This window comes from Mustela nivalis (assembly GCF_964662115.1).
Source record: "Mustela nivalis genome assembly, chromosome: 10".
Lineage (NCBI taxonomy): Eukaryota > Metazoa > Chordata > Mammalia > Carnivora > Mustelidae > Mustela > Mustela nivalis.
This window is the reverse complement of record NC_139029.1, coordinates 71,125,525-71,151,875: the sequence shown is the minus strand read 5'-3', so window position 1 is coordinate 71,151,875 and position 26,351 is coordinate 71,125,525. Positions and strand designations below refer to the sequence as shown.

At 46.1% G+C, this 26,351-nt stretch overlaps 2 long non-coding RNA genes across 3 annotated transcripts; one reads left to right on the top strand and one right to left on the bottom strand.

Moving 5' to 3' along the window:
• On the bottom strand, positions 1 to 21,881 carry LOC309843069. 2 transcript variants are annotated; one of them, XR_014299930.1, is made up of 4 exons: positions 20,725 to 21,672; positions 18,730 to 20,063; positions 16,409 to 16,543; positions 1 to 317 (listed from the first exon to the last, which is right to left on the bottom strand). It is a non-coding gene; the product is annotated as an uncharacterized lncRNA (long non-coding RNA). The 2 variants fall into 2 exon arrangements; XR_014299929.1 differs by lacking the exons at positions 1 to 317; positions 16,409 to 16,543 and having other exon boundaries at positions 18,054 to 20,063; positions 20,725 to 21,881.
• A 398-nt stretch (positions 21,882 to 22,279) lies between these two features.
• Positions 22,280 to 24,547, top strand: LOC309843070. The gene is made up of 2 exons (XR_014299931.1): positions 22,280 to 22,392; positions 24,031 to 24,547. It is a non-coding gene; the product is annotated as an uncharacterized lncRNA (long non-coding RNA).
• Positions 24,548 to 26,351: the final 1,804 nt, after the last annotated feature.

The window sequence follows — 26,351 nt, the reverse complement described above, 5'->3', positions numbered from 1 at the left end:
TGAGTTAAAAATGATCTTTTCACCTCTGTCATAACACCACTTATTAAACATAAAATTTACACATTTTCTTAGGTTGGTCGTTATTAAAAATGTTCCGATTTGCGTGACCTTTGCAAATACATTCCGAAGGAAGGTCAGTAGTGTGTTTGGAGACATGTTCACCGGCCCTTCTGGCTTCTGCAGCTTTTGCCGTGGGAGGCAGAACAGAATTAAAAGTGGAGTAGTAAGAGTTCTGGGTTCTAATCCCAGCTCTGCCCCTGACTTTCCAGGTAAACTTGGAGAAAGTTACATGCTTCTCCGTGCCTTGGTTTCCTCACCTGTAAAATGGGAATGATAACAATAATAATAGCACCTTCTTCAGAGTTGCTTGGACAATTAAAGAGACTTAATTCATGTAAAGCGTTTAGGACAGTACCTGATACACAATAAATACTTAAAAGGTTACTTACTGTTATGGTTTGTACTTTGGGGAAAAAAAATCACTCCTCGTAGGGGCCTGGTGAAAATTAAATGGATGTGTATAAAGTGCTTGCAACAGCTCTCGGCAAGAAGCTTTCAGTGAATATAAGCCCCCTGCCGCTGCCGGCTCTGCCCCTAGCACGCCTGTGAAATGGCTCCCCAACCAAAACCCCAGCTGGATCCTCCCCTTCCGTGAAGCCTTCCCCAATTAGCCCAGCAGCAAGATGGCTTTCTTTCTTCTGACTCTGCATTCACACAGGTAACATAGTATTTGCACACACACCATCTCTCCAATCTAACTAGAAGCTCATAGAGGGCAGGGTATAGATTCACATTATACACCCCTTACCCATCATAAGCCCTCAACAGGTATCCGTGGATTTATTAAATAAATGAAAGAATATTCTCATGGAACTGTGACTTCTATAATGAAAAGACAGTATCTATGGGCAGAATTTTTTTTTTTCATTGATTTCTTTCAAGCCCCGCCCATTGGGGGGATCACAATCTCCTTTCCTTTGAAGTGGATATAGTAGGAGGGATGGCAGCTCAAGTCATTTTTGAAGCAAGGCAGAGAACAAACAAATAAATAAAATAAAATATAAGGAATCTATCATTCTCAAGATGTAGAAGCATTAACACAAAATGAGTTATTAAGGGGGGGAAATGAGTTATTTAGGGTGAGAGTATAAAAAAAATCAGGAAATTCTTTCTTTTGGTGAGGGACGAGAAACTGATTCTAAGCCCTTGGGCTTATAAAAGGACTCCTTCAATGAGTAACTCTCTGTTGGTAGTTAACCATTCCTTTCTGCCTTCATTTTCAAGCTGGTCTTTTTGGGGGCCAGAGCAGGGGTCACTCCTGGTTTGTAAACCAGTCAGAACCCTTAGCTTGGTGTGTGTGCCTCTCCCCAACCCAGGCCACTGAGGCTTTTTTTCAACCACACTAGGGGCACCAAAGGAAACTGGCGAAGTTTGAGTCAGTTCGGCTCATGGACAGTCATTACAGTGCTAGGTTTGAGGGAGAATGGGCTTAAGTAAGTCTTCTAGCTAAAATTAGGCTTGAAGAACTACCCTGGATTTCATTTCACCCCAGTTACATATTCTTTCCCCCCTCACCTCCTCCTGCAGTCACCATGGAGAACTGAGAATTGACACTTCCCCAAATTTATCTTTTGGGACCGGATGGCCTTGAGCATTTCGCATTACAGACTGCTGGCCTTTCTGGGGCCTCACCTTTCCAGGGGACTCCTTCCTGAGAAAGAGACCCAGGAGATGGAATTGTGCTCTAGGCCTTTCATAGGCCCTTGTGAAACTCCATCTCTAGGGAATTGTCTGTAATTGGTATTCAAAGGGACAACCTATTTTCATTAAGTGTTTTTAGTCTTTGTGAGCATATTACTCATGACGTCCCCTGCCCCCCACACCTACTCCTCAATGTTTGGTGAATGAAAGAAAAATGATGGTGCTCCCTAAAGAGATCAGTTACAAGTCATCTCAAAAAACCAGAGCTGGATGCCTGGGTGGCTCAGTTGGGCGACTGCCTTCTGCTCAGGTCATGGTCCTGAGTCCCGGGATTGAGTCCCACATCAGGTTCCCTGCTCAGTGGGAAGTCTGCTTCTCCCTCTGACCCTCTCCCCTCTCAAGCTCTCTCACTCACTCTCTCTCTCTGTAATAAGTAAGTAAAATGTTAACAAAACAACAAAAAAAAAAAACCACACACACACCAGTGCTATGTTCCAGTACAGTGATTAGTTTCCAACCCCCACCAGCAGCCCAAGCTTAGCCCCTGGGGGGCCCTCTTTCCATGGGTGGGACACACAGGGGATGGAGCCGTCCCTGTCTAGTGAACCCAAGGCCCAAAGGGCCCCACAGCAAGTGCTAAAGACACCTGTGCCTAAGGCCATCCTTCCACCACCTGCAGTTGGTACTTTGTCTCCCCTGAGCAAGGGTGTCAGCTGCAGTGGGGAGGGGTGTGCAGAAACCAAGGCAGAGACAGAAACTCTTCCTGTGCTTCCTCCATGTATCAGTGAGCGGCCGTGGCTAGTCACAGAATTCTCCTTTGCTCTAAGTGTCCGACCATTCTCTGTCCTAGACAGCTTTTAGCTGCTCCAGCTCCTGCTGAAGCTCTGGTCCAGGAATTCCAGCCCTGGAGTTTACCACAGAAATTCCCCAGGGCCACGCCATGGCAAAGACCCCCCAGGAGGCTGGAAATCCAGAGTGAGAATTATTTGGTGGATCAGATGAGCCGATTACGTTTCACCCATGGAAGGGCATGTGGGTCAATGATCTACCTTTATTCAGTTGTAGTCACCGACTATTAATCCATTATTTAAGTGTTCCATAATTTAAAAACTTCCTTGCTTGGAAAGTGGTAAGAATTTCCAGTTAAAGACAATCATTGTAATCCCAACACCCACTCTGTTCCTAATTAGCTCTGTAATTAAATTACCAATTAAAGAGAACTGAAAAAAACTCTTCATTGGATAAAGTAGAATGTCCTTACTTCTGATGTTGTAGCCTCGACGAACAGAAGCAGAAATATATATACAGGCACACTGACATGCAAGAAATTAAATATATATGTACCCATCTATAAATGTCATCTTTTCATAGACTTTTCCATACCAGAGCTTCACGCTCAAGCTACACGCCAAAGTTGTGACTCTCCTTAGTTTTTTTAAGAAGGTGGGTGAGAGAGAAGAGGGACGAAGCAAGACAACTTTATTGGTTTAAACTTGCCTCCTGAAAATAATGATATTGATCAAATTTATAGGCTTGATTCAAAAGGGAATTGTTCAAGCTACTTCCAAATGAGAGCAATATCATTTTTAAAAAGGCACATAAGATGTAATGCTATCATCTAAAGGGCTAACTTTTGCTACCTATTAACCTTGCTCTCTCTCTCACATGAAATCAGTTAGGATGGTCTGTAAGATACAAGAGTGTGATTTAGAGGAGCCCCTGGGTATTGTGCCTTAGTGGGGTCTGAGGGTTGGGCTCTGTAAAGCTTCATGTGGTTTTCGTGTCCTCCTGATGCATAACACAAGAGAGGAAATAAAGACTGCTATGAACAGGAAGGAACGGAACTTAATTTTTTTCTGTCTATTTACATTTTATAAAATTGACCATTTTCCCTGAGGGTACAGAATCACTAGTGTGTTAATTAAATTCACAACTGTACATACCAAGTCAGGAAATACCCAAAGAGGGAGAAGGAGGAGGAAGAAGAGGGGGAGGAGGAGAGAGGAGGAGGAGAAAGGAGTAGAAAGAAGAAAAAAAGGGAGAGAGAGAAAGAAAAGAAAGAGAGAGAAAGAAAGAGAGAGAAAGGAAGAAAGAAAGAGAGGGGAAGGAAGAAAGACAAAGCATTCTTGCAGTAAAACTGAGTTGCTGGTGTTGCCCATGGCATACAGTGAAGTTGTACACTGCCCTACTATTCAAGCAGTCCAAATTCTGAATGTGCCAAGTAAATCACTTCTTAATTATTGGTGTGTTTAATTCATTGCCCCAACTCTCCTCTGCCTCTCCCCTGCCTGCTGTCTCTCCCAAAGTTACCCCACATGTCTGTGCCTTTCAGTGCATGACTTTTTCAGTCCTGAAGCTAGATTTTGTGTTGTATACTTCAATCAGGGAGAAAGGAATTTAGCACAAACATTCCAGAGGAAATTCTAGTAGGGCGATGAAACTTCGGGTGGAAATTTTTATCTCAAAGGGACATGGGTTTGGGAAAGTCCTTATTAAGCAGCAATTTTCCACGGACTAACACTGAACTCTTGTCACTGCTACCGTAAGCATAATAAGAGCCACATTTGCAAATATCCTCTGTGTATCTATGCATCTATAACTTTGAATGAGCCCTAGAATGGAATCCTGACGTCTACTGGGCACTTTCTATCTCAAGGTTGGTACACAACTCGCCAAAGTAAAACTGATTGCCCTTCCTCCCTAAACAAAACAAGACAAAATCATTTGGCATTTTCCTGGTGAAAATCCTAAAAAACCCAAAAGAGGGTGTAGAAGAATCATGCACCCATTTGTAGTTTGTAGCTAAAACACAGACACAATTTCCAGCAGCCGACACCTTCCTCCCCTCGGTTCTGAGAAATGATGGAGGGCTGTAGCTTCCATTTCACAAATGAGGAACCTGAAACTATCAGTAGCTCCCATAAACAGTCACAGAAAATGATGGGCTATCAGGCCACACCCAGAGATAACAGCGAAGCCAAGACCCAAACCCCCAAACCTGACGATCCGAACTCTGAGAAACTCACTGAACGTACAAAAGCCGTTCGGACAGCGTTCGCTCAAGTATTGGAAAGTCAGCCTCTCGTCACCTCGGAGAGATGGTACATCTCCCAGAGCATGTGATGTTCTGTTTTTGGCTGAGAAAGCTGTCCCCTATATCACACAGCTCTGCAGCGGGACCTCTTTCTACTAAACACGCTCGCTTCCCACATGAGCTGCCATATGTCTTACCCTTCATAAGAAGTTGGGTGTGAATCCATTTTTATTTTAGCAAGGACTCTGATTCTGTTCGTCATTAATCTTCCCCCTTTGTCTCATCCCTCATCGCTTGCCAAATGACTTTTCAAGTACTCACTGAACTTATTTCAAAGGACAAAGCCTGCCTATACTCCCTCTGTGAAGAGGTGCCATGAGAAATGAAGAAAACGTCTGGAGGACTTTCTTTGTTTCAGGGAGGATTTGTGGACAGGCTTCCCACATTTTCGGAAATGCCTTTCACTGAAGGGAACCCATTAAAGACATTTAGTAAAGCTACTCCAGCGGCCTGTTAAGGGGACGCTGGTACAGGTGACTCTCGAATTTCAGTGTCCTTGAAGAATCCATCCCTATCGGGCCCCGTAATCCCTGGCCCCAGGAATCTGTATTTTTGAAAGCTCTCCAAGTAATCCTCATGCAGGAGGTCCCTGGGCCTCACCTTGGAAAGCAATGATCCGCATCTCGAAGATAATCTATAGCCTTGGCTCAGGCAGGGCCTGGCTTCAGGACCCTGGAATGTTAAGAGGTCAGGGGCAAAGGGCCTGGGCTGACACAGGGGGGTCCGAGATGTCAAAGGTCACCGGCCCACTCCTCTTGTGAGTCTGAGGAGTAACTTTGCTTTTCTTGTTTTCCTGAGTTCCACACTCACCCATTAGCAAAATAAAGAGCAGTCTGTTCAGATTCTTTCTGTGGATCTTTCCTGGGTTCCCAAGGAGCAAAAGGCCTGTGTTCTCCCAGGGGTTGGCTTTGCTCTTTGTACGGGCCATGTTTCCTTCTTCCCCCAAACTGTCAGTACTCAGCTTAGACAAAGCAGTTTTCTTGTTCTGAATCACATTTTTCATGTGTACCATAACTAATCTGGTCTTTGCAAATCAAAATGGGAAGCACGACATGTGATCTGAATGCAATTTTTTCCCCCCAATAACTAGAGTTCTTAATAGTTAGTTTTGCTTAATGACCTAAGTCATGGATCCACAAGGATCCCTATTTCTGCCCCCTTTGATTCACACCCAGAGCAGAATTCACACAGCCGGGCTTCCATTTTTTTTCATATAAATAATTAATTCTACATTTAAAAACACGTTAAGATGCTTTATTTCTTAATCAGCTAATTTGACTGAGAAACAAAGATGTCTTTTATTCACATTCTCTTTGAGTCGTGTTACTGTAGTAAAAGTTCCCCACAAGATTTGGCCTTCGCTCACAAGTTTCGCGGCTGCCAATTAGTTTCCAGAGTCGCTATTTTACGAAAATGCTTCTCACTTTTAAAAAATGTAATTGAATGTCTGTTCATCACAGAGTTTCTTGTGTTCAAGCCCAGGGTGTTAAACATTTTTCGGGTTGACTTGGGTCAGCTTTGAAAAATTTCAGACAGTGAAACTTGAGAAGGGCCCGTATGCTCTAGCGTGTCCCTCACATCCTGTTAAATATTAAGTGGATATTTAAATGGACTTGTTATACCTCGAGACCGCCTTAAAGTGAGCCATATAGTTTATAAGACTATTAATTAAATGAGAGGATTGCATGGGATGCACATGTATTTTCAAAATCACTCACACTGGCCCAGAGTTGCCCTTTAATTTTCAAACTAATTAAAGTAACACACGGAACTGCGAAGGGTGTGCGGTGGCCTCTGCGTAGACACTAACGCGGATGAAAGCAGCATGGCGAATTTTTCTTTTTAAAGGAAGGAGAAAGAGTGGGAGAAGAAAGAATTTGTCTGAGTGGACCTGACTCCATTCCATTCACGGCTCCCTATTTGTTCCACTCCTGGATCAAGTTTTTAATTTAACAAGACCGCATTTTGGGGGAGTTTTCAACCCCATCTGTTTGGGGCCTGAGTGTGCCCCACCTGGTGGTGCAATTGATTTTTGAATTAACTGAGCTTTATTTCAGTACAATAGAGCGATTGTTTAGTTGCTTTTAAGCACTAGGATTCTTGGAATCTGATGGGCAAAAAAATAAATCAGACTGCAACGTGCAGCTCTCTGGGCTGCTAATTGCCTTTGACCCATTATCCTCCTCAGCCCTGGTTCAAACTTTGACACAGCTGACTTGGAGTCTGCAATGTAAATGGAAGGCCCGCCTTTGCAGGTTATCGCACTGTGCAAAGTCCATTCCTGGAACACTCTCCCAGGCCTGGAAAAGAGAAGAAACGGATAGAAGCAATTAGCCCAGGACTGTGCGGCTGCTAGCGTGGGGCTGCCAGACACCGCCCTGGGCCCCTTCTCTCTCCAGCAACCCTTCTGGGGCAAGGAGCGGGATAGAGAGAGTCAGGCTGCGCAAGAGAGTAGCAGCAGAGGTATCAAAGGCCCATGTGTTCCTTGCACCCAAGGAGATGGGGACTGAGGGGGATCTCCCCTCCTGCCTCCCACACCCCACCCTTAGAAAGCATCTTGCACTGGCAGATAGTGAGTAACTCCCTTTCTGCCTCTCCAGCTTTATCCTCAGCACCTTGCCACCCATAAAGCCTCTTTGAAAAGAGCACGGCATTAATAAGGCTCCTCCTTCTTTACAAAGAAAAGTCCCTCCGCTCCTGGAAAGCTCATCCAAAAGCAATAGTTCGCACCGCTCCCCAGCCTGGGTCTAACACAAGATGGGAGTGTTCACCTTCAGCTCCGCACCCCTGGAACCACAGTTCTCTTGCGGACGGGAGCAAGCCTAAGTTGATTTAACAGTGACTTTCAAAACAGGGCCAGGCTGGTGCTTCTAAGGGATGGAGTCCGGCCCTAGGAGGAGCCGCGGAGAAGAATGGAAGTCAGGAAGGACTGTGGGGGCTTGGAGATAATTGCAGCTGGGAAGAGGATTTGGATCCAAGCCTCAGCTCTCTAGACTGGGAGGAAAATGGTCCTGAAAATATAGGGGATGGAGGAGCTCTAGGGAGCAAGGCTGCCAACATCACATAGCCCCCTAAGCAGGATCACCCTGGGCCAGGGTCTACGGGAGCTTGGGAGGTACACCCAAGTCAGCAGTCCAGAGAGGGGCGTCATTTGGGGTGACAAACGTGTGCAGATCCCAGCTTGGCTACATTCTTAGCTGTATCACCATGGCCAAGTTATAGAACCCTTCTGTCTCAGCTTACCAAATGCTCAAATGGGGGCAGTAATAAATAGTAACTACACAGTAGGGTTGTGAGGAGGAATTCAGTGTGAAAGCCTGCTGCATAGTAAGCATTTGATAAGGTTCCAGACAACAGCATCATTAGACCCAAGGTAGACCTCATCTTGTTTGCTGATGAAAGCTCAGGGCCGCCCAAAGACAAGCACAAGTACAACCAACAGCATCAATGTAGCACACTTCTCGAGAGGCCTGGCTTCAGGCAGCCTGAGCTCCTGGCTTGATAGAGCTCACCACCAGGTAGAGGAGGCAGGGGCCGCTATACCTGTGGGTACAGCGAGGGAAAAGAGAGGTGCTGGGCTGCCACTCTTCTCGAAGCCCCATTGACCTTCCCATCCAGACTTGCAGAGTTCACCACACTGCCTCTTTGAGGTGCCTGCCCTGCTCTGGGCCAAGGTGACAATGTCTCCAGGCCAGGCTGGGGAGGGTTCCCTGCCCACCACGGCCCTTCCCCTAAAGACTGCAAGTCGTTCAACCTAACCTAGCTCCTTGCCGGATTTGACCCTGGTTTCTCTTCCCAGTGGGCAATCAGAAGAGGGTGCTTTTTAAGAGTTTAATTATAGCTCCTGTGTATATTAAAAGGAGTGTAAGGCCCCCGACTTTGGCAGGACTACAAGAGCCATCCCACCCATGTTCTCGGCTCAGAGATGGAGAGATGTACTGTGTTCAGGGCCAGGTCTACACCGCACCTGGATCCCTATATTTGCCAGTAAATAGAAGCACATGGAGTTATTAATTAGCATTTATGAGCTCATTAGCACTCATAAGTAATGTCAACACAAGATGATGAACTAAGCTGGATTGTTTGGGAAGGGGAGGTGAGGGAGAAAACTTCTCCCTCCACTTGGACTCATATAAATGTTACTTCCCTACAATCAACCCCCACCTGGAAGTCAACAGAAATAAACACAAATACTCCGGGCAAGACAGTAAATTCCCTGTATATGAGGGTGGCCTCTTCAGAGTTTCCGGTTCCCATTACTAATCTACTTCATATTGAATGGATTTGAGACTCAGTTTAAAGAAAACATACAGTAGCAATATTGCCACCCAGGGTGGCCATATGTGATTCCTTTTCATGAAATTTTCAAGGTAAAAGGGAAGGCAGAGATCATGACCTCATCTTACCACACTTGAGGTAAGGAAATTCAGGTCCTAAAGTTGGTAACAGCACTGGAAATGCCACACCTCTCCTTTTTCCATAACTCAGAATAGATACAACAGATCCATCAGATGTGGGGCCTGAAAGTCTGTGTGTGTCTAACGTGATCACTTTGTTTCAAGCGCCCTTCTTCACCCCCAGGAAGGCTGGCGGGGTTTCTTTCATTCTAACATCTTCTGGGAAAGAGCCGGCACTCCCTTCCCTTTCGGGTCCGAATCTAAGCCCAGCTCAACAAGAGTCAATGGCAGCTAATGTCTGTACTTCAGTCCCTTCTGGGCAGGGCGACCGAGTGAATCACTGTGGGAACCACCCAGCTTCTAATGGAAACAGGACGGCAATTATTCTGGACTTCAAGGGTCCAATTTACTAGGGCCTGAAAGGGGCTTTTTACAGGGAAGAGGGCAGCAATGGGATGAGGGTGGGGACAGAGACAAGATTAGGAACACAGAGGACTTTCGGCTCTCAGTTCCTCTAAACATTTGGAAATCTGGCCCTTTCTATGCAGATCTACATTTGAAGTAAATTTAACAGTAGTTTTAATTGGTTGAAAAGAAACCAGTTTTTAAAGCTTCTGCTACATTCAATCTCCAACAGGTGTTTTGCTTACAAAAAAGTTGTTCACAACAGGATAATCCCACACTGTTGATTATTACTGTCTTATGTACAGTCTTAGCTGTATTAAGCGTTGGTCTAGTTTCCCAAGGTACCCTGTATCTCTCAGTTAGGATGGCTGATTTCAAGCCTGATTTTCCCTAGCAGACCATCATAGCCACTCGGCCCTGAGTGTCCGTGTGTAGTATGTAGGTGATACTTTGGGCTATGCTAGGGTACGTTTAGCATTTGATCTATGTAGACTGCATGGGAAATGAGGAAAGACCAAGTGCTGACCCAGGATACAAACTGTTAGTCCTTAGAGATTTTCATGGATCCCTCCTTTGGAACAGCTGGCTCAAGTGGGACATCTTGGTGACATAATTTTTCACACTTCTGCAAATAGGCAGCATTTTCCTGCTGGGTGCACTGGCTTTAGCTCTTAATCTCCTGGTTGATGATTTCATCATTTTGTGTTCTGTATGGTTACTAGTGAAGAAAGCAACCAAGAAGCTAAAGATGACCTTTACCTCACATTGAGTTCGTGGACACAGAACACTGAATTCTACCTGGAATTCAGTGTTGACTTTTAACTTGGTCCGGAGCTTTTTGGCAGTCATTCATATGTCTCCTTGTTTCCTAAGGCATGATGATGAGCTGTCTTGACATTTTTCCTTCTTTGCCCATCAGTTCATCACTGGATACAGTCTTGTCTGATCATGAAAATTCATTGCTTTCTGTAAGCTCCCTTGGGATGCTGAAATCTTGGGTTTGGGGACTTGAATTGAGTGATAGTCTCATGTGGATTCTGTCTTCGGAATGATCACCAGTGAGTTTAAACAACTCAGCAAAGTAGGCCATACCAGTGTGGACTCTCCAAGCACCAAGAAGGTGCGGGAGCTTTTGGATGGCCTTCTCAAAGAACCGATGTTCTCCTGGAACTCTGGCCCATTATCAATCACTGACTTGCCCCACCACGTTTTTGGCTACTGCCATTTAAACAGCTGAAGGCCAGCAGGGAAGGAGGCAATTTTCAGCAATAAGGAAAGGCTGAAAAGGCACCAGCAACCTCAGTGTTACAGACCCTACCAACAGGTAGTGACCTCAAAGATGTCTTTTTAGCAGCCAGCTTCGCGAGTATCTGCCAGAACTGAGACCTTCTGTTGGCGTAAGACGCTTTTGTAACATATCATATATGGTGACCAAAAGACACTCAAGCAGCTGCACTTCAGTGAACTGAGAGGCAGCTGCCAGCAGGAGACCAAAGAGAGAAGACAGACAGATGCTTTAGAATCCCGTTCCCCACTGTCCATGGGCCTCACATCATCCACAGGATAAACCTGATATTCCTCCGCATAGAATATAAGAGACTTCATTTTTTGACCCCTGCTTTCCCTGACCTCGTCCTGTACCTTTGGTCTGTCTGGAATATTCTTCCACTGCACCCTAGTCTTTTTTTTTCCCCCTTATTCTATAGGACTAAGCTCAGGCATCAACTCCTCCCAGAAACTGCATTACCATCTTTTCTTGCTGACCAGCAGATGGGATAAGGCATCCTTCTTCTATACGCAGCTCTACCACTCCATTTACCATAGTACTTATAATAGTTAAGTATCTTTTTCCTCCATCTGACTGTGATTTTCTCAAAGTAAGAGCCATGTCTTATTTTTTTTATTCATTTTCTCATTCCCTGTTCCAAGAACAAACCCTAAGACATAGTAGAAGTGTAATAAATGTTCAATGGATGAATAATAGGCTTCAAATAATAGGAAAAGGCTATAGAGAAAAGATAAAGCCCATCCAGAGCCTCACCTGGTGATCAGAAATGGAAACACTAACTTTGAGCCAAATGGTCAGGCAGCCTGAAAGATAAAGAAGCTGAGTCCATAGGAGCAGCAGTGTCTGTCCCCACTGGCCCCAGCCCTGCAGACACAGCCTGCACTGCTCTGTCTGGGGCTTACTACAACAACAGTTGGTTTCGGTTGCAACTGATACCCTTATCTCCCTTTTCTAATGACTATTTTAGACTCCCTTCATCCTCAGCTAGCTCCTCTTCGGGTCTGGGTGGCTTACCTAGTGGAGTGTTCCACTCAGAGCCCCTGAGTCTCTTCTTAGGCCACTTAGGTTGGCATATTTTCCATTTACCATCAATCCTGGGTAAAAGAATACCTAAGGATGTCTAAGTGGTTCATCTGGGTGGTAAACATGGGTCTCCCTGCCCCTGTTGTGGAAGAGGAAACCTAACTCTTCTTCGTCAGGGTCAAACCCTGCTGCTAAGATGGTGGTCCCTTAGCACATGGAGTCTGAAGCGTCCTGCCAGTAGCTATAATTTGGAGTACAATGAGACACTGGTTATGTCCCCTGATAGAAGCTTTCTGCTTTTGGAAATCAAGACCTCTAAGCCCGCAGAGTCCAGAGCTGTGGGGAAGGGAAGTACAAAGTCTTCAAGTGGGTTAACTGCTTGAAGCAAAGATACCATCCCCTCAGCCTGTACCTTCAACAGGCCATTCCATCACTCTGGCAGACCAGCTTCATCTGGGTAGTGCTATATGACATAGGGTAAGTATACCCCACTGCTGTGTCCCCTCTGGTGTATTCTGTACTCCCTTGCCATAAAATAAAGGGGGACCCCTGTGTGACATGATCTGATGCAGGATCCCTATTGATAGAGCAAACACTCTAAGGCCTCAGATGCAGATGGTGCTGCTAGCTGAGACTAAGCAGGCAAAAAGGTAAACCCTGGAATATAAGTTTTTCAGAGTTAAAATGTATTTTTGCCCCTCCTACAACGCAGCTAACGTGCAACCATGTGGATAGTTGGCAGTCTCAAAGGATAATACCATATACAGGATGGTTTTCTGTTGCTGACAGATTGGACAATTGGTAGCAGCAAGAGCTATCTTAGTTTGGTGAGTGGGACCCAGGTCTAGTCTCCAATCTCCACCATGGCTACTGCATCTATGCGCCCATTGTGCCAGCACTATGCCGATGGATGGCAGTGGCTAGTTGATGTCAACCGGCCTAGTCAATCCGTATTCTTGTTTGTTTAATGCCTCTTCTGGTGTTGGATGCTCTCTGGTGAATGTTAACCGTGATACCAAGATCTTCACACTTCATGCCCATTCCCACAAGAAGGCCTCTATCCCAGACCTCCTTGTCTTCCAATCTTCTTCCTTCTGGCTCCTGACCATGCAGTCAAGCCATTTGCCATTGCCCATAAGTTTATATATATTCTCTTTTCCCACAACATAGATGAGCAGTACCCTATTTGAAACTGTGCTCATAGGGAGGACTTTTACTAATGGGTGACTTCAAGGTCACCCTTAAGTAGGCTGTAGGGCAGGCAATCCCCACTTTTGATTTGAAGCCACATATCAAGCCAACATATTTATAAACCAAACCAGGCCCTTCATATTCTGCATCAGCTGGGCATAAGAGACTCCCACGTGGCCACCGGTATGCACTGAGAGAGAGGCAGTGCAGTAGTGGGGGAGGAGGACACGGGGTCTGAGCACATACTTTCCTGTGCCCTCTGGCCCTGCGTACATCCAATCCCAAGTGTACCCCTTCCATCATGCAATGGATTACTTCTGGATTCAGCCACTTAATGTTAGGAACTATTAGGTCTGACAAAAAAACAGTTTATGATGGACAGTTCTAGACTTATAACCCTGTGGCTACTGGTAACTAATAGACAGAACCCCAAAGTAGACTAAGGGCTGCATTTCATAATGTGTACAGTCTGTTGTCTGGGCTCTCCCACTGTACTTGGTCATCTGGTGAGATTTCTGGCCTTAAGTGATATCTCCTCTCTGCTGTACCCATTTCTCTGAGCCTTTTCATCCTTTCTCCCACCAACTGTCATGGTAATTCATTTCTATTTCATTTTATGTGCACTACTACTTTCTCCAAGCTTCTGAGAGCCATCCTAGCAGAATATTAGCAGCATTATAGGATCCTTACCAGACATCCTATATCCTAGGAGAATGTTCCCAAATCAATAAATTCTCCCTTATATAATTTTATATTCCACCCACCTAGTTCCAGGACTGCCAGAACCTAGTCCCTCAAATAACGTCCTAGATCCTGTCCATACTTGTTGGCCAGATCCCGCAGTTCCTTCAAGGCATAATACCTTTCCTCCCATAGCAGAACTAACACTTCCCCAGCTGGGCAATGTTGTGACTTAATCCTACTTACCAAGAGAGGGGTTGTGGAGACAGATCTCGAAGGGAAGAGGACACCTTTGTCTTGCAAGACTGAGGCCTCTATATCTCCATTAAGCAAGAGAGGAGTATAGTGCTAGTCTTTAAGGACTAGCCTACTAGAGGAATAGGCCACTTCTTAGGCCCAGAGGGTTTAGGGGTATCTGGAGACTCCAGATGTTCAAATGCATCAACTCTTATCTCAAGGTCTTGCTCTTTCCCAATCAGAACCCTGGCCTGGCACAGCATACCTACGTAAGCTGAACATTCCACCTTCCCTGGAACTCCACTAATCTTGTGATTAAGTTCTGGCCCCAATCTTCAACTTTTTCTGCCCTCTAACTACAAGAGATGAGGCTCACTTTATATCCAATCTGTAAAGTCTTGTGGCTTTCACACTGAACCTTTAATTGCTAGCTAATACTCTCTGTTTCCAGAGCATTAATTGACCCCAGCAATATAGCCATCCAATACCACTGTCTTTATAATGACTAGTTCCCCATATTTCTCAAATGCCTGATACCTTTGCCCACTAGCACACTCCCTTCCACCATCTGAGTCCCCCACTGCTACCTTGTACCAGGATCCATCACTGTTTTACCTACCCCTAGAGACGGGAGTCCTCCTTACCAGTGGCTGTCAGGTAGTCAAATTCCCAAATCCCATCATAGCATCTCCTTCCTCAGACCACTGCTGGTATGAACTGTTTAGGCTGGGTTCTCTGAGAATTAGACTTTGAATCAAAAAAATTACTTACAGAAAATTTACTAGTGCACACTCTAGGAGATTACCATTTGTAGAAAAAAAAGCAAAGGGAAGGAAAGAGAGTTGAGCCAAGGGAGAAATTAGGTGATGCTGTAGTCACAACAAAGGCCTCAGCCAACCTCACGGAGTGCTCTGAAGTTGGTTTGCACGTGGAAGTTGTCCCGGGTTGGGGTGATGTACATAGACCTTTGTTCCCTTGAAAGCCAATCTTTGGAACGGGCTGCCCCGACGAAGAGGCATGACTTGGGTGAACAGGCTCACTTAAGCAGAGCAATTAGCAGAGAGAGAGCTGACAGCTGAGGGCTATCAGGCAGCAGCATACCTAGCAGCTGGACGAGTAAGTCCTTCGCTGCTAAGGGAGACATGGGGGTACAGCAGTTCTATCTCTTATTAACTGTATGACCTTGAGTAATTTAGCCATGCCCTCTGGGCCTTAGTCTCCTGATCTGTAAAGTAGAAATAACAAAAATGCCTACGTCAGAGGGTCATCATGAAGATGAAATGAAATAATAATGTAACGCACCTTTACACACAGCCTGGTACATAGTCAGCACTCTGTCTTTTTGTAGCTATAAAAAGCTTGGGGTTTATATGGGAAAGCAAAGACCAAACTACAGGCTACAACAGAAAGAGATACAAACAGTGGTCAGTGGGGGCTCAGAAGGGGTGAGAATCAAGGGAACAAAAAACAGTTTCAAAGAGGACATGGTCAACAGATACATGACATTTAGAAGGGGACTGCTTCCTGGTAACATACCAATAAGAGCCAAGGGCCAAGAGGCAAACATGGTGTCTGCAAAACAGCCAGGAAGTCGTCCTGGCTGCTACAGACGCCGGCAGAGAGGAGGGTGGGTTATGGAAGCTTAGAAATCCAGGCAGAAACAGCTGCTCTGAAGACCCCAATAGACCACAGTGCAGTTGGCCACAATGAGGGGCATCCATCCCTGAGGAATGACACATCTTGGCAGGAGAGGGGAAGGGAGGAGACTGGAGACCGGGAAGAGAAAAGGACAAGCAAGGAGAGACAGACACAAAGCAGAAAAATATGCCAAAGAGAGAGAAGGCCGAGAACAAATGGGGATTAAAAGCCAACCCAGAGAGGGAAAGAGAAAACCAGAAATGAAGAAATGTGGACTAGCACTTTAAGAAATGATAGTCTTCTGATTTCAGAGGCTCCAATACAAGGAACTGGTATTGAGACAAAAAACAAAAATCACAATAAAAATTTAGAGCTAGGCCAGCCGTGTTACTTCCTTGGGAAAAAACACAAATACACTTATTAAAAGGCCCAGTGTTTTGGCTATATTATAAATAGTTCTAAATTAATGTCCCTTCCCAAAATGCCTACTTTTCCAACAGGTGCAATATAACACCATCTGCCCAACAAAGAATCTAAATGTCACTAACTTCATAAGAAAATGTAACTGGCTGTTTAGGACCCTAGTTTATTATGATGATATTTAATAATTTGTACTTATAAAGCATGCAGGGGCATAAGATGAGTTATAAATGTTAACTCTAGCTCACACAATAAGTCCTTAGAGAGACAGGAAACACGACACTCCCCTTTTAAGAGATCCATTCATTCAACAAACATTTATTGGGCTCCTACCTGCTAGGCACTGTAATGATGCAGAAATTTGGCTACAAGAAGTTTGAGTGTCTGCTCCCTGAGCAGGCAGGTTCCTCCCAAGAGCAGGATCCATGACGTTTCCTCTGTGTATTCATTCCTAGGGCAGCACTGCACCTGGAAAAGGAGTCATTTCATAAACATGGATAGATTTTTTAAAAATTAAACACCTGAAATTAGCAATAAGTCCATGCTACTGTTATTAAAAACATAAACCCAGAAACTTTGGCCTCTGAGCCATTGCTGGCCACTGGACCTTACTTCCTGTAGAAACCCCTCATCTAGTGCTCTCCAGCTCTTATGGTAAAACATTCGCCGGAACATTGTGAAACGTGCAATTTCTGTATCCCTTTGCATTTACTGGGGAAGAGGTTGAGGCTAAGGCGGCCCCACGCTGAGATTCGCTTTTTTTTTTTTTTTTTTTTTTTTTTTCTGAAAGATTTTGGCTTCTCTGAAGATTTTTATACTGAGTGGAAAAATAGAATTCTGGATCTAGAAATCACTCCAAGTCAATATCCTCTGGTTAGTTCAGGTTGAGGGTGAGAAAGTTCCATCTGGCAGTTCTGATTAATAACGAGGTCCTGAAGAACTATCAAACGGCCAGCAGAAAACAGGAATAATTTGGACACTGGGCTTCTCTCTGACTCGGGACTGAATCTCCAGCAAGATTCTTTACAAGGTGTTTGATAAACTTAATGCCTGCTCACTGGGTCCAAAACAAACCTATGGTGCTCCATACCCAAATCCTGGTGAAATGGAGAGAAAGGTAAAGTCACAGATTTGTACCCAAATCTTGCCCTCCCCTGCTTCCACCCCAATGTAGAAGGCCTCACAAAACTTCTCACAGCAGGAGGTAGCCTTCGCTCTCAAATGCCCAATACCTTTGCCCACCAGCACATTCCCTTCTGCCATCTGAGTCCTCCACTGTTACCTTGTGCCAGGTAACAGTGCCACGGGACCTAAGAATGAAGCAGAATCTCTCCAAGCCTGAGGAGCCAAGTGTCACCCAAGGGTCAAATTGTCCCACCCCAAGCCTGGAGCTATTGCCCCAAGGACAGTCACAGCAAAAGACACCTTTTCGGAAATGTCAAAAATCAGGCCCCGGATACATCCTAGGCCAAAAGACATCCTAGATAAGTACTGGTGGTTTCAGTGGCCCAGGTTATCGCTTCCTGTTACCTTTAGCCTCCTGACTTTGCTCAGCAAAAGATGGTATACAGCCTTGGCTCTCTAAAAACGGTCAGATGATTGCATGTAACCGGAGAAGTGGAAAGAAGAGGCCTTGCTTATCCCGTTCTTTGAAAAACCTGTCCTGTATGGCTTTGCTGAAATTTACATAGAAAAAAGAATCTCCGAGATTCTTTCTTCTCCTTGTTCAGCTGTTGGGGTGGGGGGAAGGTATGGTGCCACAGTCTGTCGACCGCTGAGCCCACAGTTGTACAGGCAAGTTAATATTTCCAGGGCCCTGCGTGGAATACCTTTCCCAGAATTCATGCTCTCAATGGGAAACTGAAATAGCGCATGAGAGTTACCCTAAGTAGATTTAAATAATTAAATTCAAAAATTCTCAAACCACTTGCTGTTTCAAATTTATTTCTTTAATAACAACTCAGACTCAGCAACAGACTGGATTAAGATTTCATTTATTCGAAATTTAAGGTATATCCAGCTCTGGGTGTTGTTTTTAAGTATTTAAGGGGAAATTTGTGCGTGGTGAAAATGAAGAGACTGCAGCATTATAAATTCATTTCCTCTATTAGAAGCCGGGCCGCGCCTGCACGCTGCAGCTGTTCGGGGAGGCCGGCCCGCCAGGCTGGAGGGCGCGCCGCGGAGCAGACGACCCTTTGTTTCCCCACGAGGGGAGATCTGGCCGGCCCCACGCCCTCGGCAACAACTATTTCCTCAGTGGCGCCAGGCAGTTGGGCAGAATCATCTGGGGTGGTTTTCATGTGGCAAAGCAAAGCATCCTCTGGGATTCCAGAGAGACTTCTAAGGATCCATTTTCATCCGTGACCTCAAATCATGGCCCGTCCCAGGCCCCAAAGACGGGAGGCCACGCTGGCCTGAGCCGAGCTGGCCGACCTCCGAAATAACCCGCCCTGACACCGGCAGCAAGGCAGAGAGCGCCTCGGAAAACAGGTGTTACATCGCAGGTAGCAGCCCCACGGTACTTCCTATTCATGCTAACAGTTTTACAAACAAGTGAGTTTCTTACACATTCATCGCCACCCCTAGGCATTCATATTCTTTTTAAGTACAGAAACCTTAATTAGATTTTGACCACAGACCCGGATTTGACTTACCCTGACAGGGTTTCCATTAGTGTAATCTGTGGGGGAATTCACTGTTTTAACATCTGTGTGCCTGAGGCCTATCTCACATTTACTGCAAAACTCTGAAAAGCCTCCCTTGTATGGCTGTATGTTTCCTCATGCTCCCAATTTCACAGAAGTCATTTCAGCACCAAACGGTAATTAGCAAAGGGATGGGCCTCAGCTGACATGAATGCAATTTATTGTTTTCCACGAGGCCCTGAACCAAGCAAACAAAGAACACAGTCTAGCTGTCTGGCATTTTATTAACTTGTATTGTGCAGTGCACCTTACTGAAGGGAGATCTTCAGGAGAAATTCAGCAGTTTGTGTGTGGCAACACGCATACTTTGGAAGAATATTAATTTCAGTTCAATTAGGCAAGTTTTGTGGTACCTCAGTCTGTAATGTGGGACAGCCACTTTTATAATTATCTTCCATATTAACTTTATCATCACCAGACTTTTGCATAAATGCAACCTTTCATCTTTAAAATGCCAACACTTCTTCAATTTTGGCAACCGTACAGCACTGCTAATTATTTGCTCATTATGTGTGGTTAACTGATGAATCATTAATAAATGAATGAATGGCTAATATATTTTTATGGTAATTGGAGATATAACTGATTGCAGACTTCCTTAGCTTCTCAAAACGGCACTGAATGAACAGTGGCTGCCTAATTGTTTACAGATGATATTTATGCCCCCACCCTGTGTTTCCCACAGTTGTGGTTTGTCACTGGCGTAGTCGCGTCAGTCCAGGGTGGCAGCTCGCCGAGGACCAGTCCGGGCAGAGGGGACCGGGCAGAAGCATAACTAACTACGCTTCCTCTCCTTGTGCTTCTGTCACCTCATTTGTTTGAGCTCGGCTGACACGTAACCATGTATGGGCCTCCGGGCCACTCGCTAGCAATCCAAGGACTCCTTGTGGATTCCCTTCTCCTGGGCGTTGGCAGGGCCACGGCCAGAAGGCTGCTGTGGTTACCCCTAATCACAAACACAGAAAGAGTTGGAAGCTGACACACCAACACGCCCGCCATCCAACTGCCACTTGTCTTGGCTGGCACACCCAAAGGAAGAGCGTGGCCAGTGGCCACCCAGCCTGGTGTCTCTGTGGTGGAGGAGCTAAAGGAGACCCTCTGGCGATGTTTGGTTGGAAGCCTGGAGTTCGGTTTGCACCACTGACAGAAGTCCAGAAAAGAAAAGCAAGTGGAGGTCCTTCACGCTGTTCCCTGACTCACCATCCCACCGCTGGCTAATGGGTCTGGAGAGAACAGCCGACCATGTTACCAAAATTCGCTCTATCAGGCACATCAGTCACCACCTATAGGTTAAAGACAAAGAGTCTGTATTTGTTGGCAATTCTTGTGAAAAGGAAAGACAGAATACTGGCCAAATAAGGCTTGTTTAGTTTTATACAAACAGACGGAAGATCAAGTTAAAAATGCAAAGGAGATTACCAATTCTTAATTATAATTATTTAACCAGGTGGGTAGTTTCTCCTAATGAACATTTCCATGAAAACAGAATAACTAATGACAGTCTTAAAGAAGCCTTTGTCTTTCCATGTACTAATGATCACATTTATAAATATGCAGCAAGGCCCCCGTGTACATTGCTAATGATAAGTAATTAAGCACCAGGCGTGGGAAGCCAGTGAAAAGGGTCATGTTAATGCAAGAGAGGAAATTAAAAATGCAATAAAATAAGTTGCCTAGAAAAGATTAAATAAACTTCGGGCTTCTCCTCCTTGCAGAAGGAAAAGAACGGTTTCCCCATTCTCACAGTAGTGCCACGTCAAGCCATTCAACAGCTGGTTATGAAGTCAGACAGTACAAGTAAGTGATCGGCTTGCTCCCCGCCCCCATCCCCATTTCCTCCTATTGGTTTGCAAGCAGGGGTGTGGCTTCACAGGACACTTCTGGCCACTGGGTGAGAAGATGGACCCCACAGAAAGGAACGGGTAGGTCAGCGAGGATGGGTACCTGCCATTGTCAGGTAAGCCAGACCTAGGTTGTTATCGCGGATATACCGCTTGTTTCTTTAACCATTCGGAGCCACCTAGGTTTTTCTCCTCTTTCGGGTGGCCAAGAGGACAAGATGGATGCCTTTTCCAACACGGTAGAATCACCTCGGTCTCTCTTCACATTGTCCGCTTCCCCACCAGACCCCAAGCTCCTGGAAGATGAGTAGACACGGTATCCCTCGCACCCAGCGCTGCCCCAGACACTGAGCGCTCAGTAAATGCCCTTCGGATACGCGAATGAATGAATGTGCAAAATAGAACATCTCTAAGCCAAGCGGCAGTTCCTCAGAGTCCCTTAACCTCACTCCCAGACCAAGCCGCTCCGCCACTGAAAAACATGTGGGCCCAGTCGAAAGACGGGACACATTTCTTACTCTCCTTCGGGTCTTCAGGAAGGCGCCCGTCCTTTCTTCAATGGACCATCACGGAAAGGAATAGAATGATGAAGCTTGCACGAAAAATCAGTTTTTGCAAAAAAAATCACGAAGTTGGTGTAAGACTCCTGCTGGGTGTCTGAACAGGAATCCCGGCATTTCTGTTAAGCATTAAAGACACATAGAATGAGTAAGTGGCCTTCTTGGTGAAAGAAAGGGAACTTGTGTTTGGATTTCCAACACTCTTAAATAAGGGCCAATTTTGCTTTTTTTTCCCCCCCCTAAGCGTCTTAGTGAAGCTCTTAAACCAATGAAGATTTTTTTTTTTTCCTTCGAACATTTCAAACTCGCTGATTCCCAGTCTCGGAAGCCTTCCCCATCCCCTAACTCTTCTCTCGGCTTAATCCCTCCGTGAGGGGAATCTTGTTCTGCCGCTGCGGTCCAGGGTGAACACGGAGGCAACCTCGCTCTGAAGAAAACAGCAGCAGCAAACAAAAAATGAACCGCGGCTGGATATTTGGGGGGGCAAGGGGGGGGGGGTGTTTCCTTTTCATCCCTACCCCCCCCCCCCGCCTTTTTTCTTAAACGAGTTCTAAGAAGCAAGTCATCAGGCAGAAAATGCAAGGCTTGGATCTCCCTGCCCGGCTTTAATATTCCCTCTGAATCCAAATGAACCATTTCCTTCTACACAAAATCTTCGACAAGGCCACACTTCTTTTGTTATCAGAGTGTTGTCCTCGGCAAGCCTGCTTGGCTCTCATAAAGGCAATTTAGCACCTGACGAGCGCGGGCCTGGATTTGCCTCGCAAATCAGGGCTGCCGGGGCAACCCCCGGGAGGACGGGCGGCCCCGGGGACACCTAAGGTGCATCTTTCATCAACTTCTCGGGCGGGCCCCGGTTTCCCGGGGCGGCCGGCGCTCTCCTCCCGCGGCGGGGACGCTCGGCGAGCGTATCCTGACCCCCAGTGGCCGGCCCTGTCCTCCGACCCGCGCCGGTCCCCACTCCCGCGGATCCCGGGCACCCGGGCCCCGTTCGCTTTAATTGACAATTAAAACGAACTCCGGTTCTCACAGAATCCGACCGCGCGGAGTTGCGCAACGCGAGTTTCACAATTCAATTCCCTTGAAGCAAAACCGACAGTTTTCCCTGAGGTTTCACTCCACACCTCTGCGTTGGTTGTTGAACTTCCCCCTCGAGTTTCTCTTCCCACACACACCGCTTTCCTTCAGACGCCGTCATGGAGACGGTTTCGGTATGTTTCTGGGGGTCCCCGCCTCGTGCCCGCCCCGGTGCTGAGTCGGCGTTTCCGCGACGCCCGGGTGGGACCCGGCGCATTTCCGAGCGGAGTGCGGCGCGGGCACCCCCCCCCCCCCAGCCCGGAGGGGGCGCTAGTGGCTCCCGCCCGCCGGCCGCCGGCATCCCATCACCTGGATCAGGCTTGAGGGTGGCGGGGCATGGAACAGAGTCAGCCCGCCCCACGGGCCGGCCCGGCCAGTGGTAGGGGTGCCCAACTGCGCAAGCAAAAGCGCAGCACGCCGCAGGTCGCCGTTATAATGAAAACGTATGTGGTTTATCTGAAGTTCAACTTCAGCTGGGGGCTCTCTATTTTACCGGGCAGCCTCAGCTCCTCGTTTTGTGGTTTTACAGACTAAATGCTGACCTGACCGTTGGATACTTCAGGGGTCCTGGGTGCCCCGTGAGAGTTAGGCAAGAGTTAGTCAAGCATATATACACATATATCTGTATTTATACTCTTCATTATAAATATATTCTTTCAGCAGTAGGAAAATAGAGAGACGAGGGTTCTGTCAGCCTCTCCTGAGGATCAGACCTCCTTGGGCATTAGCCCATTTCTCAGTCTGTTAGCCCTGTTCCTCCTCTCCTCCCCTCTCCTCCCCATCTCTCCAGAGGGGAGGCAGGCCCCTGTCCTCAAGGAGGTCCCTTTCCTACAGTTAGCCTTCCAGAGAATCTGCAACCGGTGTCCTCACCCACAGATGTTGAAACAAAAGTCATAACCAGGGTAACTATTTTTAGGGGGTACCAGATTAAACCACAGCTGGGTCTTTAAGAGAGAGAAGTGCCTACACTCTGAACTGCTGTTCATATCCAGCGAAATGTCAAAAAGGTCAAAAACCAAGTTTGGCATTACTGTTATCTGTCTGCCATTAACACACACACACACACAAAAGCTATTGCCTTGGGAATACTGTACATATCTGTTACCAACAACTCTGAAAACCACCTCTGCAAGCTTGTCAGTTAAACCAAATGTTAAATGGAAAATATTTGGCGGGATTTAAAATTAGACCCACACACATTACTTACAGATGTTTCCATGAAAAACACTTGAAACTGAACCACACCAAGTAATAAACCCCACAATGGTGTATTTTTTATACCCCAAGTTAATTTTTATTATATAAGTAGCCATATGAAGAAGGTATTGCATACTGCTTAAATTAAATACGGAGGAATGAAATCAGCAGTATCCCTTTACAGCATATGGCCCAGCAAATCAAATTACAAAGCTTTCCACATCTCATTAACTGCAATGAGTACAGTGAGTTTTCTAATAAGTCACATCTTTTTCATGTGAGTGGTGAGCAGTTGACTTATTGTAAGAATTCACAGGATGACCCTTGTGCTGAAATTAAGAACTAATCTAAAATGGGCAGGGTCATCTGGTCAAGACTGATCATAACATTTCCTCATTATTGTTTTAGTTGGCATTGAAGCATATGTTTTCCTGGTGCCCCAGCTGAAAAATGCCTTTGATAATTTCACTGACAGCAAATAACCCACACACTGCCATTTAATGAGTTCAGGCAGGATTAGCTGACAATAAAGAATATAGTATAAATGTTTTTATTAGAACTGATTTATTTTTTAGCTGCAAAAAGAAAAAAGGGGGTGGGGAGGAAGAAGAAGAAGAAGAAGAAACCACATGGAAATGCTGAGCTGACTTCTCCCCAGAGATGGCCCGGATGGCCTTGGCCTTGAGGCAGGTAAAAGGCAGGAGGTGTATACTGTGAGCCCAGGGCTGGCCAAGATCGTGCCTTTGGGCTGCAAATGGTGAAAAGGCAAATACCAGCTGGAACCCATACTCAGATGTCGGGTTCCTCCTTTTCACAACAAGGAAAAAAATACTCCTACAATTGCTCATCATGTGGCCTTTGGTTGAGATGAATTACCAATTTACAACCTCTTGTGTTTGGAGAGAAGCAAACTGTGCTCTTCGGAGGCGAGAATCAGGAACCTAAAATCATTCAAGCCTTCTTGTTTGTAAGGCCAGAGTGAGGCCAAAAATCCATTTCCTTCTGTGCTCTAAGCCCTTTCAATGACGAGTTTCTCACCATCTGCACTAATAAATATGGACTGGTGTGTGTATAACCATACACTGAAGAGAAGGGAAGAGTGAAAGGATTTTAAATGGTTGCAAATTGCTCTCCTGCTGAGATAACAGCAGTTTGCTTGTGAGCCTCAGTTGTTACACATTAAGAATGGGCATTTGGCTTCTTTTCACACAGCTGTGAGAGAAGGAGTAGGTTTCTACTAGAGAGAAAAGGGGTCTGTTCTGAGGGAGACAGGCTTGCTAGTGGCATCTTGCCCAGAAGCTCTTTCTTCACAGCTCCAGCGGTGGGGACTGGAGACAGGATAAGCAGACCCGTCCCGGTGCTGGGAGGGAGGGGATTGTCGGCTCTGTGAGGCAAGCCCTGACACAGGAGCCATTCACCCCAAACCTCAGCAGACACCAAAGCTATCAAAATGGAGGCAAGACCAGGAAGTTGATGTAGCCAGCATGTAAGAAAGTTATCCTTGAGGCCAAGATGAGTTGCTGGGGGTATCTAGAAGCTTAGGCACACGTGGTCATAGGAAAATCTGTCCAGGGAAGATGTCAAAAACCACCAGTAAGAAATAGAGGTTAGCAGGGCCTGGCCATGAGTGCAGCATAGGAAAAGCTCCCTGGGGCTACCCAAGACTCAGAGGTGTCCTCCCAGACAGAAAGAAGCAACTTTTTGTACAGAGCATAATGCATAATTATGGGAGCTTCCAAGAGACTGCCCGGCAAACTGTGCAAAAGTCGAGGGAGCAGGAGAACAGCCACATAAAGGAGCACCCCAAACACCTGTACATCAGGGGTGCACTCTGGTAAATGCTAGGGAGCATAAAAAGACCCTTCGGTCTGAACATGTCTAAATACACCTCCGACAGAATGCAGCCTGCTCCCAGATGGGAGTATGGGACCCGAGTATCCTCCCTCCCAGGGTGATGAAAATGTGAGGGGAGAGGGCCCCGGAAAGCAAGAGTGACCCTCAAGCATCAAGTCCAAGGGAGGAGACAGAGCACGAGAACTGGAATGGAAGCAAAAGGTCAGCACTGAGCCCAGGCAGACAGTGCGACCTGGTTTGGAAGGGAGGCGTAAGAAAGATCTCTAAGGAGGGGAGAGCTCTAGAAACAGCTGCGGCCAAGCCCGTGGGAGGAGAAGGAGCTGGTAAGGATGCCAAGGTTTCGAGAACACCCAAGACAAAATGCTGGGGTAGGGGCCTGGGGAAGTTCAGTACAATCCCTGGTATTAAATACAATCCTCTCCCCTGATCCCCAGTGAGAAGAGATTAGTAGTCACCCCTCCAAAGCCAGGGTTTAGGAGAATGGCATGGGGTTCACCTGTAGCGTTCTTCTAGGTCTTCAAAATGAAACCCTCATTAGTCTCTCTCATCTAATTTCAACCTTCCCTTGTAATTGAACCTGCCAAGCCCTCAGTTACACAGACCCTAGCTACTTAACTGGAACCAAGACAAGGACAATCCCTGAGTATTGCTAGGTAACAATAACAAACTAACTAATATTTGCACAACTTTACAGTTTACAATGTGTTGTCATAACGTTTCTCATTTGCCCTTCATTACTGTGCTATGAAGGAGTCAACGCGGCCGTAGCTAGGAAGTAAAAGAGCCAGATCTCAGACCTGAGTCTTCAGATTCCAAGCCTGGTGTAATTTTTTATTACAGCAAATAGCTTTTATGTACTATTAAGCTAACACAAAAAATGTTCTGGCAGTCTGAGGAAATATCCGTGTTCTGCTCTCGAGAGAATGTATTCAGGGCTTGAGGCAAAGTTCTCCAGAAGAGCCCAGCTTCTCCTAACTTCCCTCAGAATGTGTCTAAATCTAAGTGTATATGATGGGTCATGTGCTTTTTCTCCTCCCTGGCT